The sequence below is a fragment of the Hordeum vulgare genome, chromosome 2H, assembly GCF_904849725.1.
Source record: "Hordeum vulgare subsp. vulgare chromosome 2H, MorexV3_pseudomolecules_assembly, whole genome shotgun sequence".
In the NCBI taxonomy this organism is placed as follows: Eukaryota; Viridiplantae; Streptophyta; class Magnoliopsida; order Poales; family Poaceae; genus Hordeum; species Hordeum vulgare.
This window is the reverse complement of record NC_058519.1, coordinates 366589251-366601413: the sequence shown is the minus strand read 5'-3', so window position 1 is coordinate 366601413 and position 12163 is coordinate 366589251. Positions and strand designations below refer to the sequence as shown.

The following is a 12163-nucleotide window of genomic DNA, read 5'->3' as shown; positions in this document are numbered from 1 at the left end:
GTGAACGGATGGCTGGAATTCCAGGAGGCGTTTGTGCGCAACTTCACCAGCACGTACAAACGCCCTGGTCGTCCCCGACAGCTCGCCATGTGCGTACAAGGCCCGACCGAACCGCTCCGCAACTATCTCACGCGGTGGATTGAGCTCCCAACTCCTGCGAAGGCGTCCACGAAGTGCAGGCGATCCATTACTTCATCGACGGCTGCCGAGATGGCACCCTCCTGAAGCACAAGCTCATGTGCTGCGAGCCTTCCACGCTCGTGCAGCTCATGGCCGTGGTCGACCAGTATGCCATGGCCGAGTCTTCTATGAAGCTCCCCGTGCTCATCGACGCGATCGGCAAGTACCCCGTGTCCAAACCGGTTGCCCCCCAACAGCCGGCCGACCCAGTCGGACCAAGGCAAACGCAAGGCCGACCAGCTAGACGCTTACGAGGGTAGCCGGCAGGTCGCAGCCGTTGAGGACGAACGCATCGCAAACAACCAAGGTTCCAGCCGGCTCCAGCGCACCAACAACGGCAAGCAGCCGTGGCCGGCCAAGTACACCTTCGAGGCCATGGTCAACGGGACCTGCAAGTTCCACAGCAGGGCCTAGCCAGTTACGCACACCGCTCGGCAGTGCAGCTGGTTCACCAAGATCGCGCGTGGCGAAGCTCTGCCGCATGCACCACCTCTGCCGCCTCCGCCGACTTCCGCTCTGGGAGCGGGCGGGGCCGGTGACGTCTTCCCCCAACAGGATGCCATCTACGTCATCTTCACCAGCGAGGCGGATGACAAGCACAGCCAGCGTAGGCACGCGATAGAGGTCAACGCCGTCGTTCCGCCGGTCCCCCATTACATGCACTGGTCGTACAAGCCCATCGTCAGGGGCCGCGAGGACCACCTAGCCGTGATGTCGACCCCACGCGGCTATGCGCTGGTGTTGGATCCCACCATCGTCTCCCGGCAGTGCACGTGCCGCTTCACGCGGGTGCTCATCGACGGCGGCAGCAGCATCAACATCCTGTAACGCAACACCATGGAGATGCTTGGCATCCTCGAGTCCGAGCTCCAGCCGACTCGGACGGTGTTCCACGGCATCGTGTCGGGTCGGTCCTACTCGCCCATCGGCCAGATCCGGCTAGACGTGTTGTTCGGCGCCCCGGTGAATTTCCGCCGTGAGCCGATATGGTTCGTGGTCGTCAACCTCACCAGCTCCTACCAGGCCATTTTGGGCCGGTCGGCTCTGGCCAAGTTAATGGTGGTTCCTCACTACGCCTACCTGAAGATGAAGCTACCAGGCCCGTGCGGAATCATCACCATAGCCGGCAACTACAAGAAGTTGTCCGAGTGTGCTCTAGCCGGCTCGAAGCTGGCCAAGTCGCTCATCATCGCTGAGGAGCGCCGACAGACCGACCGGCTTGTGGCCCTCGCCCGCGAGCCGGCCGTCATGCCCGAGACCAAGCTGAAGCACCCGTCTGCGGAGGCCCAGTTCTGGCTGGCTACTGGTAAGGACAGCAAGAGCGTCCCTCTGGACCCGGTCGACCCCAACGGCAAGTACGTGCTGGTGGGAACCAGCCCCACCGCCAAATAGGAAGGCGAGATCGTCGACTTCCTCCGTGAGAATCGGGACATCTTTGCATGGTCCCCAAAGGACATGCCGGGAGTTTCGAGGAAGTTCGCCGAGCACTTTCTCCACGTCCGGCCAGACACTAAACCGGTCAGACAGCCTTGCGCCGCTTCTGAGAGTCCAAGCGGAAAACCATCGGTGAAGAGGTTGCCCGACTGCTGGCGACCGGCTTCATCATGGAGGTGTTCCACCCCGAACTGGTTGTCGAACCCATTCCTGGTGCTGAAGAAGAACAAGACTTGGTGCATGTGTATCGACTACACGAGCCTAAATGTAACACCCAAGATTTTTCAACTTTTATTTTCCTTGATTTCCTTGAAATTTGAAATTTTGACTTGACAAGAACTTCGAAGTTTTCTTGCTAATCTCCATGAGAGAAAACATTTGAGCTTCTTATCCACCAAATAAATTTAGAAATACCCTCTTTGCCCTTTCTCATGAATGAAATGGTTGAAGAATATTTATTTTACTCTTGAATTGGATTCCTTTTATTTTTGATTTGGATTTCTCCATAAGATTATTTATTAATTCTTCAAAGAGAATTAATCACCATTCTTCTTTTAAATATTTTAACTCCTCTCCTCATCCCTAAGCTTATTTTTGAAAGTTTTCCAAAGATTTAGAAGGGTTAGATCACCTCAATTATTTTTATTTCTAAAATGGGAATTTCTGTAATCAGTATGAGCTTCAACAATTTTTCAAAGGAACCTCCTTTTTCCTTTGGAATCTTGACCCCAAACCTTGGTTGTTTGTAGTCCTTAGTATCCTCAACCTATTCTAGCAAAAACTTTGGGTCCTCAAGTTTGAAAAATTCAAATTTGGTTTGACTGAAGTTTGACCCCAGAAACTTACTTTTGATTCAAACATGCCTTAAACTCCACCAAAATTTCTGAAATTTTTTGCAGCATATTTCCTTCCAATGAGAGTGCTCCCCTCCAAATTTCAGCATCAAATTCTTTTTGTAGCTAGAATTTTCTTTCTGTCGAGCACCTCATCTGCCTTTGACTGAAGCTGTCTCAACTTAATTCAGACCAAACTTCAGATAGAGCGCAACCTTTCCCTCTTCGTCAATCTCGCCAGTAGGAGCGAGTTAGTCGTCGCTCCTGTGCCCCGTTCCTATCCGCAGTGTCGCCCGAGGCTTGGCCTCTTCCTGTCGTAGGTAGCTCACCGACACAGCCGGCAAAAGCCCTGGAAGCGGCTCTCCAGAAGCCGCAGCAGCTCCCGGCTTCGCTCCCGCGCCGCCCGACACCGCCCTTTGCTCCTGCTACCGCCGTGTGCCCCTCCTCGATCCTGTGCTCCGCAAAGACTGTCGCCACGCATCGTGCAGCTCAGAGCACAAGTTCTGCAGCCGCAGTGCGCAGCAATGGCCGCGTCGTCGCCGCGTTGCCACGGTCGATGACCAACCTTCCTCTGGTCAAAAAAATGGAGCCCCAGTAGTGATTAGGTGCTATCCTAGACACCTAACCGCCTCCCAAGCTCCTGCATTGCCAGAATCGCTCGCTGGATTTAATGTCGTAGCTCGTCTCGTGGTGTCTATAAATAGAGCTTCCCCCCAATGCTTCTGCCCTCGCCCAACTCATCCCCATCCTCCATCTCCACTTCTAGGAACCAGCCGATCCAGGAAGGGGTCCCCGAGGGGCCTTCTTCCCCAGCGCCGGCCGCCCCGATCCGCTTCGGGATCCGGCCACTCTCGTGCAGTGTGAGTAGAGGTAGGACCCCTGAGGCTTTCGTTTGCATCCAGTAGCTCCTCCCTTGCTTACCCCGTGCTCAATTTCATTGTAGTAGGCTCTCTGTCGTCGATCTCCTTGCGTCACCGGAGTTGCTGCCGCCGGAGATCTGCTGCTGTCGACGTGAGGCCTCCCCTGCTGTCCAATCCCTCTCCATCAGTCAAGCGAGTCAACGGTGAGTGCAACTGCACCCCTAGCTGGCTCTCCCCTCCCTCCTAGCATCGCTGGTGATCGCTGGATGCTTCTCGCGCCGGTGGGCATTCGAACCTGACTGGGGACCCACTCTGTCAGTGTCTCTCTCTCCCTCTAAAGTGTTTTGTTGGAAAAGTATTCGGCCAGATGCCGTTTTCCTATCGGGGAAATGCCTTTCCCTTCGGGCGTTTTGACTAAATCTCAGTCTAGCCCCTGTTTCTGTTAAAACTAATTACAGAATAGTCCCTGATATTGTTTTGGCTATAACTTTTGATCCATAACTTATATTTTTCAGTGATTCTTTTTGCAAATTGTTAACGGTAATGCCTAGTTCATTTTAAGATTTTTCTAAAAATATTTTTATACCAGTAGCTAGACAGTACCACTTATACCCTTGTTTGATCTATACCGTAGATTCCGACACTGAAATACCGGAAGCCAACTGCACCGAGCTTGATCCCGACTACGTGGAACCAGGCAAGCATGTTTGTTACTTTTGGTGTGCTGTTTGCTAACTTAGTTCATATTTATTATTCACCACCTTGCATAGTTCATACCTGCTATACATATTCAACCATAATTAAAATATGATGATGGCAAGTGGTAGTTATGAAAGGTTGTGGAATAGCCTAGTCACGCGGAACGTGATAAGTTATGGCCTTGTCATGGCTTGAGCACAATGGTGCTGATATAAATTTGGTAAACTCTTGTATCGACCTAGATCGAGTCTTGTCCGTGTCATACTTCTTATAGTGCTACCAGAATTCACTGGATAATGTGTTCGGTATAGTCGGTTGTACACCTATTATCTGTCACACACCAAGTAGAGGGGCCGGTATGAAGGTATCCATGGCCCTGGAATAAATCCAGTCATCCGGTCAGGGGGCATGGCTGTTTCCGGTCTGGGACCTGAAGGGCGGGCACTCACCGTAAGCGCATGATATAAATATTGTTGGTCCCATGCTAGCCGAGGTCGGATCCTCCTCGTCTTATGGTTTTACCTTGGCAGCGTAGTCCGGGTGAATCCGGGCTTCGCGGAGGTAAAGTGGGTGTGTTATGATTCTGAGTGTCCACTTCTAAAATGCCATACGCGTAATTAGTCATAGTGACTATTGAAAACCGCGGGCTATGGGTAAAGAGTACACCCTCTGCAGAGTCAAAACTATTCGAGTAGCCGTGTCCCCGGTCAAGGATGTTGTTTGACGAGTCAAGTGTCGGTCCTATAGTTAGTCTTTGGAGTATACGTGATATTAATAATATTGGATGTGGTGAACCATATGATGATGCGGGACATTATCATATCGTGTATTATTACTCTGGACTAACCATTATGATTCTTTTTGTTGGATATCCTTGGGACGGTTCTACCTCCTGGATATTCAATATTTTATTCTTATAAGCCCTTTATGTGGTGTTGCTAATACGCTCGACTGTGGCATTGTTTTATTATTCTTATAAGCCCTTTATGTGGGGTCATTGAGACGCCCGACTGTGGCATTGTTTTATTATTCTTTTAAGCCCTTTATGTGGTGTCGCTGAGACGCCCGACTGCAGCACATTGTTTTATTTCATCCATGCCCTTACTGTGGTGTCATAAATACGCCCGTTTGAGGCTTATTGTTTATTTCATTTATGTTATGCCATGTGTGTGGTGTCGTTCAGACGCCCGATGGTGGTTTATTTTATTTCTTTTCGTTACGGATATCTAGAGAGGACTACCGCCTGATTTATCCTCTAAGTCATTTATTTTCTGCACTTAGATTATGAATATAACTTGACCCTAACCATGCTAAATAAAATCAACTGCATGCATCTCATCTTTTGTGCAAGCTGTTTGCGAGTACTTCTCGGAGTACTCACTGGCTTGTTGTTGTGGCCAGATATGGATGAAGGAGACCTCATGGATGAGGAGTTCGATAGCGAGTCCGATGTCTAGAGGCGTCCCAGTCAGTCTTGCGATCCTGGAGTCCGTCGGTGTTTTATTCCATCGCTTACGCCACCTCGAATAAATTGTTGAGCTTCACTCTGAGGCTTAACGCGTAGTAGTACTCGTCATGTCACATTACTCTAATGTGACGTGCCCCCTTTATTTTCGCGAGCAGTAGAGTCACCCTAAGACCACTTTAACATTTCCATCTATCCTAATACTTGGATGTGTTGTAATAATTTATAGAGCGACCCTCGCCCTACTTGTAATATATTGAGTACTATTGGTTTTCTGCATCAAGTTGAGTCTGTCAGTGGGAAATATTTTCTTCATTGTGGACGCGAATGACTGATTTCCAATTTAATCTTTTATTTGGAAACTGGTCGTGACAAAACTTGGTATCAGAGCCAGGTTGACTGTAGGAAACCCCTAGGTACGATCGCTGACCGGATTAGTCATTTTATTGCTTGCTTGTCTTGTAGACATATATTTATGTTAGTCAACATATATTTAGGGTTAGCAATTTTCTGTTAGTCAACATATATTTATGTTTTGACTATATGGAAATTTTTGTTTTGTAGATGGTTGGCAATGGTTGCCCGTCGCAGGTGTTCACCAACGAGCCAACGGGATATTCGCGACTGCTTTCAGTCATCGTGAAGATCACGATTGGACAGACGGTCCGCACCAAGTACATGTTTTACCGCCACAATATCAGTGACTCCCTGACTATGCATCACGCGTTAGTGCATTTTATTGGTGGTCGGCCAAAGTATCGTCGCCTTCATTTCATTGGGAGAGCCATGCCTACGGAGAGGCAGGCTATTCAGATGGCAGCAAGGGATGCGATTGGTCGTCTTCGGGACACTCTTCCACCAATGAAGACTCGTCCTTATTATTATCTGCCATGCCACGTGCCATACACCAGCCACTATGCCTTTGCATGCCTAGAGCAGAGGAAGATGATGCTCTTGGGATGCTCGTGCAGTATGTCCTAGCCCTCGAGTAAGCTTTTGATGGCTTAGTGCATGACTTGGTGGCTGCTCGCATGGAGCACCTTACTCGTCCTCACCACATGACTGAGCTTCTTCGTCCAGCACCGCCTAGGTCATGCCCGTCTTCTTCTGCCTCATGCACTCCACTAGCACAGCTCTGTCACTAGCTGCCTACCATTGAGGAGTTTAACCAAGTTATTGCTCCTGCCCCCATTAGAGTTGTTGTGCCTGTCAGTCACACGCACGCCTCGCCGTCTCGTGGAGTCCTCTTAGAGCCAATAGAGGAGGAAGTGAACTCCCCAGCTCCTCATTAGGGACTTACTCTGGGTCAGCCGATCCAGGTTCCTTCCGACTCCGCCTAGAGATGGTGAAGCGGATTGCTAGTCCGCCTGTATGATATGTATGATATGTATGATGTTGTGCTCCTAAATCGAAGGGAAGTAGTGTGTTGCGTCATGTAGGACAGAAGAAGTGCACTAGCTTAAATAACAAGTCAGGCATACTAGACTACGACCTCAGTGGTATGTATAATTATGATCGATGTAAGATGTACCGCGGTCCTTCTCCGAACATGACGATTATGTTATGAAAAATCTTGCAGTGTTTCCTTGGAAAATGTTTCTGAATTCCTTCGTTCGAGTTTCATTTTCTTATTGCTTTTGCAACATTAACCCAGCTTTGAGAAAATGAGCCGCCCTAGGCAAGCTCCATGCCAAGGGACATTGGAGAAAATCAATCCACTGAGACAAGGAACAACTTCACTCAAGGCTAGTCTAGACAACATGAAAGCAACCCAGCACTCTCAGAAGTCTGTCGTTTATATGAGAAGAGCCAACACCAGCATCATGATATGAATCATCAACTAATGAACATGGGAAATCAGCGTGGTCCGCATCCACAACACTCCCGACTGGCTGAGCTACAAAAGACACATCCGCCAACATTTTCACATACAGACAAACTAATGGAATCAGACGATTGGCTACGCGACATTGAGAGAAAGATGACAATTGCACAATGTTCAGATCATGAGAAAGTATTGTACGCTCCCCACTATTTAACTAGAGTCGCAGCCTCGTGGTGGGAAAACATCCTCTGCGTGCATCGAGATGAGAACAGTATCACATGGGCTGAATTTAAAGGAAGTTACCGTGGAGCGAACATACCCAACAGTGTTATGAAAATAAAGAAGAAATAATTCGAAGACCTGAAGCAACGAAGTTCCAACGTGATGGAGTACCTGGATAAGTATAATCAACTGTCCCGATACGCAAGTGAAGACTAGAAGACTGAGGAAAGAAAGATGGAGAAGTTCCTGGATGGACTTGCCCTAGCATTAAAATGCCAACTGGTTGTCCACACGTTTCCAGATTTTAAGACACTGGTAGACAAAGCCATTATGCTGGAAGCTGAATGTCGCAGCCTGGATGGCATCCGCAAACGCCGTCGTAATAACACTACCCCAGTACGCAACACCAGGCACAAAACAGAGGACTCAAAGACTCAAGCTCCGCGTACCTCAGCACCAACCACTAGATTCAACCACAACTCTTACGTGAGGAACAAAGATTTTACTCCCTGTGCCAGTATCACTTGTTTTGCATGTGGAGAAACAGGACACTACGCTCGGCAATGCCCAAAGGTCGGAAATGGTGCAGCCAAGACCAACACTTCCAACTTTGACTCAGCACCAAAGCGCAACAATTTCAACCCCAATAAAAATCACCGAAAGGGTCACGTGAATCTTGTCGCCAAGGAAGATGCCATGAATGCACCTGATATTGTACTCGGTAAGTTTCCTATCAACAAAATTCTTGCCCTGGTTTTGTTTGATTCTGGAGCTTCCCACTTGTTCATTTCGAAAAGATTTGTTTCGAAACACAACTTTTCAACCCTCCCCTTGGAAAACTCAATGAATATCAAGTCCCCGGGAGTACAGCAGACTACTCAAGAATATTGCAAGAATGTTACAATCGAAGTCAAAGATTTGGTGTTTTGGGCAAATCTTATTGTTATAAAAGCAACACAGTGGATATTATCTTGGGAATGGACTCGTTAAACACCAACAAGGGATTCATTGACTGCTTTAATCGGACGGTCACCCTCACTCATCACCAATGTAAAAAGGTAACTGTCGCAGCCCTACGAAGGGACAAATCAACCAAATTAAGGTTAAACCAAACAGAAGCCAGTGAATTGAAACATGTTCTAGTAGTATGTGAATTTCTAGATGTATTTCCTGATGAGATAAAAGGTATGCCGCTAGACCGAGAGACGGAATTTGTCATTGAGCTTGCACCCGGTACAACCCCAATATATCAGACCTAGCTCTTCACCTTGGGGATCACTGATACGTCTCCATGGTATCTACTTTTCCAAACTCTTTTCCCTTGTTTTGGACTCTAATTTGCATGATTTGAACGGAACTAACCCGGACTAACGCTGTTTTCAGCAGAATTGCCATGGTGTTGTTTTTGCGCAGAAATAAAAGTTCTCAGAATGACCTGGAAATTTACGAGGATTTTTTGTGGAATATATTCAAAATACTAGCGCAAGAATCAACCGAAGAAGTGGAGCGTGGAGCCCACAAGCCCACCAGGCGCGCCCCCCTGGCCGCGCCTAGCAGGCTTGTTGGGCCCACGGAGCTCCACCGCCTCCAATTTCAGCTCTATTTACCCCTTTCGTCCGAAAAAAAATCAAGGAGAAGATTTCATCGCGTTTTACGATACGGAGGCGCCGCCACCTCCTATTCTTTCTCTCGAGGGCAGATCTGGAGTCCGTTCTGGGCTCCGGAGAGGGGAGATCGTCGCCATCATCATCACCAACACTACTAGGAAAAGGCATGCTAGTGGCGCACCTGTTTTGGCTACTAATGGCGCAAATCACGCCATTAGAATTTTTTACTAATGGCGCACCAGACAGTGCGCCATCAGTATAGCTCATGGTGCGCCATTAGTATGCCTCCCAGGTGCGTCATTAGTATGCCTCCCAGGTGCGCCATTAGTATATCTCATGGTGCGCCACGGGTTATACTACCAACTCTAAAAATATTCAATTATTATCCTCACACCCACAAGAAGGTTCAAGATAAACACATATTACACCACAATGAAAATATGTTTATAAACATGCACATACATTGAACGCAAGTTGACAAACAAATTAACCTTGAGGAAGCATAGTTTTGACCATCTTAACAATCATCTAGAACACACAAGTCACAAAAAGATAAGGACTATTGGTTACTATGAGAGACTTCAGTTGGTCCAGAACACACAAGTTTGTATCTACATGCACAAAGTGCAAGCTCCAAAACACTCGAAACACCAAATGGTCTACAAGACAATAAGGTCCATGATTACAGGTTGGTTGGTCCATAAACGCTAGAGAGTCATCATGTCCATGTGCATCAATAGGTTGAGTACCTGAAAACATTTTGCACAAATTTATCAAGAAAGTGAAACCATATCAAGTTGTTAAAATCTCATATGCGTATTAAAAATATTCGATGAAAAGATTATCATGATATGATAGTTAACAATATAGTTTCTATAAAAGTTATAATCATCTCACATGCAATGGCAGCCACTATTTAGAATTATGGTATCAATAACCATTTTATATGCACAAAGATAATTTCATTATTGGCCAAAGAGAAAACAAATATGTTTAAAATAGCATCTAGTATGACATGAACCGTTTTGAATAACCTCAAGGCAAATATATCTAAACAAACAACATCCACCTTGATGACCTAATGCATAAGAAATGGCCTCTCAGAAACCATATCCACTCACACCAAATCCGTGTCACCTAATCTTTTTCTCACTTTTAACTTCAAACCAACACCGCAAACAATAATAGTCTAAAGAAAAATTAAATTAGACTCATTTGTTCATCGACACAGAAGTATATAATTGACCTAATACTAAATCTAACTAAAAGGACTAACTCTAATTGATTGTCTAGGCTGCACATCGAAAGAAAGCTCTCCATAAGAAGCACACCTTGCAAAAACATGGGATTAATCAGGTGGATCTAAAACAAAACATGCCCTCATCTCCTCCTACAGTCCAGCTCCAACCCCTCGTGTATCTCGGCACCTCCTTACGTTAAGACTACGCATTGCCTAAATAAGCATTTATATCACATACTGAATTAAGAATAAAAAGGACAAAAAAGGAAAAGGGAAGGTGATGTACATGAATGGACTCACGTACATGATTGTCGGTAGACCTTAATGGAGGCTGCTTGTTTACTTTTAAATTGAAGAATGACCATCATCACACCATACATATAACTAAAAAAATTAGAATCAATACGCTTCAGACTGTGCATTATATCCAGCATTAAACGGAAGAGAGGGCCATGAAGAAACACAATAAATGCAAATTAAATAGGAGAGGTTCTACTCTGTGTGCATGGACAGTAAACGCAGTTCGAAAAACACAACATGCTGCAAAGTTCGTAACTAATGTCATACTGAAAGGCAGCACTATTCCATCAGAACAAATCAGTACGTTGTGTATGAGAAAAACTGAAAGGCTGCAACTTTCATAGCTAATGTTTAATATGACAAAGAACAGTTGGATCAAATCAAATAAATTTCTAGGTACTTACGTAGAAGCTTAAAAGTAATATGAGTGTTTAATTCATGCAATGACACTTGGACAGTGAACATAGCTTGCAACGCATAACACACCACAAATTTGACTTGTTATCCGCCTCCTATAAGAGAGTAAATGAGAAATATGCATTGAATATTTGGGAAGAGAGAGCCGTATTCCTTTTTTCTTTGTGCATTAGTACATTTTTCTATACATAATGGTCTCTAGTTCTCGCAATCAAGCAAAAGTGAGAAAATAACACAATGGAAGAAGCAGATAGGCTACCGCCTATGATTTTTGGGGTGTGGCTATTGTGAAAAAGGTTTTCAAAAATCATGTAGCTTTGACATTCAGTTGTTTTAGCGATGCCCAAAGTATATGATATAAAGTTTTGTGAATATCCAGTCCAACCCTGCAAGTGTTTCTAGGAACATGAGTTAGCTCCAAATGACATAATTTGATAAGGGATCTTACAATCTTATGAGAGGAGGCCACAGAAGATTGGGCATGTACATTCAAGCCAAGAGAAGTGACAAAAATACAGGAATATGTTCATGTTAAATTCATGGCAGACACATAGATATTAAATATGTCAAAGGCAGAAATAGATAGTAAACATCATAATATGCGTGCGTGGATAAAGCTGAACTAATTTGAGAGTGGCATTCCATGAAAAATAGACAAACCAGAGGTGCAGTAAATGAGGCTCGAATTCCATTACCAAATCAGCATAAAAACGTAGAGAGGTTCTCTCACCTTAGAGAAACCAGACAAAGGTGCAGCAAAGGGAAACCGGCGAGGAACCTGCAACGAAAAAACAGATGATTGCTAGATGGTACCTCTGAAGGTTTGATGGCATTGTTGGAAATAAATAATCCACATGAGCATAACCAAGTTGATTTGCGTATAATATTCAAGAATAGAGTATTTACTCATTATCCATTAGCTTCAGAATCATCTTAATAAATTTTCAAAAAGCAATCCTGGTAGGCAAACGATTTTAAAATTCAACATCGTTGTGTTGAGGCCAATAGGATATGAAAATTCCAATATTTTTTGGGAAATGGAAGATCAGTGACTAAATTGACCAAAACAAGTAATAGCCAG

General features: G+C 45.7%; 1 long non-coding RNA gene across 1 annotated transcript; it reads right to left on the bottom strand.

Annotated features, from left to right (window-relative positions):
• Positions 1 to 11385: 11385 nt before the first annotated feature.
• LOC123430088 lies at positions 11386 to 11870 on the bottom strand. The gene is made up of 2 exons (XR_006622851.1): positions 11778 to 11870; positions 11386 to 11468 (listed from the first exon to the last, which is right to left on the bottom strand). It is a non-coding gene; the product is annotated as an uncharacterized LOC123430088 (long non-coding RNA).
• Positions 11871 to 12163: the final 293 nt, after the last annotated feature.